The sequence below is a fragment of the Dromiciops gliroides genome, chromosome 3, assembly GCF_019393635.1.
Source record: "Dromiciops gliroides isolate mDroGli1 chromosome 3, mDroGli1.pri, whole genome shotgun sequence".
Classification (NCBI taxonomy): Eukaryota; Metazoa; Chordata; class Mammalia; order Microbiotheria; family Microbiotheriidae; genus Dromiciops; species Dromiciops gliroides.
In genome coordinates, this window is record NC_057863.1 from 618,236,874 (window position 1) to 618,239,900 (window position 3,027).

Genomic DNA, 3,027 nt, shown 5'->3' on the forward strand with positions numbered 1-3,027 from the left:
TTTAAGTGAGGCAATTGGGGTTAAATGACTTGCCCAGGGTCACACAGCTAGTAAGTGTCAAAGGTCTGACGCTGGATTTGAACTCAGGTCCTTCTGAATCCAGGGCTGGTGCTCTATCCACTGTGCCACCTAGCTGCCCCCAGTAAGGATTTTTTTGAATACCATGTGCCAGGCACCCCCATGCACTAACAATCCAAAGACAAAAAAAATGAAACAATTACTGCCTTAAAGGAGCTTACCTTCTCTTCAGGGGAGGTCCCAAGGACAAAGATGAAAATATACAGAATATAATTTGGGGAGCAGGGGCACTAGCATCTGGAAGGAACAGGAAAGTTTTAATGTAGAAAGTAGTATTTGACCTGAGTCTCAAAAGAAATGAAGGATTCTAAGAAGAAGAGGTGAAGAGGGACTGCATCCCAGGCACATTTAGTAAAACTCCCTTGTGTGGGACAGTTATGGATTTGAGTCAGATTAAACTCTGAGGATGGAGTATAAAAGATACCTAGCTCCCCCCCAGAATAGCTAGCCTCTTGCTTTGCCTAAAAGTTAATTGCTTGTCAAATTCTCACTGTCTCCTTTAAGTTTTATGGTTGAGATAATGGACTTGGGACAGTTCTGTAAACTTTGGGGATGGGGTCTGGGAGATATCCAGTCCCCCAGTAAGTTTTATTACTTGTCACAGTTCTACCAATTAGCACTATTTACTTTACTTCTGCTTAGTTCCCACATGCCATCTACACCTTAGTTTATGGCCTATAATAAAAAAACTCCCTTCTCACATGTCAGAATCCCAGTCCCTGTCATGGCAGATAAGGGAGTGATTTCTGCCTCCCTCTTTCTTTGACATTCCTCAGACTTGTACCCCTTCCCATTCTCCCCTTTGTTCTTGGACATGTCTCCATACGTGGATCACGAGCTGGGTACGCATCTTGGGTGAGACAGGATTGGATGTTAGATTGTGAGCTCATCTACCCTAGATGTACGTGGGGCCAGTCCTTTTCAAGATTACTATAAAAACCTAGAGGATTGGGCATATCTTTGCAAGACTTCAATGTGTAATTGGGTTTTGCCCGTCCTCATGAGGATGTAATAAATCTGTCTCTGCTTGACTTGGTGGTCTCCTCGAGTTATTTGGATAAACTGAGGTAGTTTGTCCCAAACATCCCTCATTCTAAGACACTAGGAAACAGCCCCAGGAAAGGGAAATAACTTGCCTGTGGTCACACAGGGAGTAAATGGAAAAGTCCATATATCTAAAGTCCTTTCTTGCTCTAAATTTAAAAATTCTATGGTTCTACCTAATATCTTAGAAAGTGGGGGGCAGCTAGGTGGCGCAGTGGATAAAGCACTGGCCTTGGATTCAGGAGTACCTGAGTTCAAATCCAGCCTCAGACACTTGACACTAGCTGTGTGACCCTGGGCAAGTCACTTAACCCTCATTGCTCTGCAAAAAAGAAAGGAAGGAAGAAAGAAAGAAAGAAAGAAAGAAAGAAAGAAAGAAAGAAAGAAAGAAAGAAAGAAAGAAAGAAAGAAAGAAAGAAAGAGTGAGAAATGGGTAATTGTCTCCTCTCAATGTGGATATAACAGTCAGTCATACTCCACTAACCTGCTTGTAGGACAAAGGTCTCAGATCCCCTCCTCCCCCTCAGGTTAGCAAGGTCACATGGTTCAAGGAGCCCTGGTCTCAATTAGGTCCTCTCCAGAGTTCTGTCCATATAAGGAAGTATAAGGTCCACTCCTGAGTTATGCCCATACAAGGAAGAGGGGTGGGAATACTGCGTTCTGATTAGCTAGTTTTTGCACGTAGATTGTAACCCTGACCAGTGATGAAAAAGGGGAAGGTCCATTCGCGTTAGGGACTAGGGTATAAAACAGGGCCTGCGAGCCCCGTTTTGGGGTACCCACTAGCTGCACACTAGGGTGCCTCCTTCTCATGAGAAGAAAATAAAGCCTTTGTCACCTCACTGCTGAGTTCCTGAGAATTATTGAGAAGAGGATGAATTTTTCCCTCACAGAAAGAAAGAAAGAAAGAAAGAAAGAAAGAAAGAAAGAAAGAAAGAAAGAAAGAAAGAAAGAAAGAAAGAGAAAGAAAGAAAGAAAATGCAGGTTCTTGGAATACCCAGCAGAATGACTAGTTCTAGAGTCTCTTTGTCTTTGCTTTACTGCCTAGATGTTTCAGGTAGTGAAGATAAGGGCTCACATGGTGGTCAGGAGAAGAGGCAGAAGGACACTCAAGGTATCTCTGGAGAACTCTAGCATTGACCATGAGATGTGATCAAAGGCTGTTGTAGGCTTGTCCAGTGAGGCTTGCCTGAATCAAAGAAGGCACTGTACCCCATGAGCAAGGCAGAATCATAGAAGCACAATGGAAATGTGAACTGTTCTAATGGACTACTTGTGCCTGATCTGTGACAGTGCCCTTGGGACTTGCATTGGACTGATCAACCACAGCCAAACTCACCATACCCTGACTCCAATATTCTGATGTCATCGGTCTTCTTTGCAAACAAAGGAGCAGGGACAGCTAGGTGGCACAGTGGATAGAGCACCAGCCCTGAATTCAGAAGGACCTGAGTTCAAATCCGGCCTCAGACACTTGACACTAGCTGTGTGACCTTGGGCAAGTCACTTAACCCTTATTGCTCCGAAAAAAAGTAAAACAAAACAAAACAAAACAAAACATCAAAGGAGCAAGGACAACAGTGTGATATTTCAGTGTGATGTCCTGTAGTGGAATTAGGGTTGAACTTGGAGTTAAGAAGACCTGTGTTCATATCCTAACTCTGACACTCAATAGCTGTATGAGTTATCTACCTTTTGAACTTTAGTTTCCTCATCTTTAAATGGGCATAATAAGACCTATAGCATTACAATCCCAAAGGGGTTGTTGTAAGGTTAAAATGAAATAGTGTCTGTGTAATTAGTTCTTTAAGACTGGTGGTGTGGGGCAGCTAGATGGCGCGGTGGATAGAGCACCGGCCCTGGAGTCAGGAGTACCTGAGTTCAAATCCGGCCTCAGACACTTAA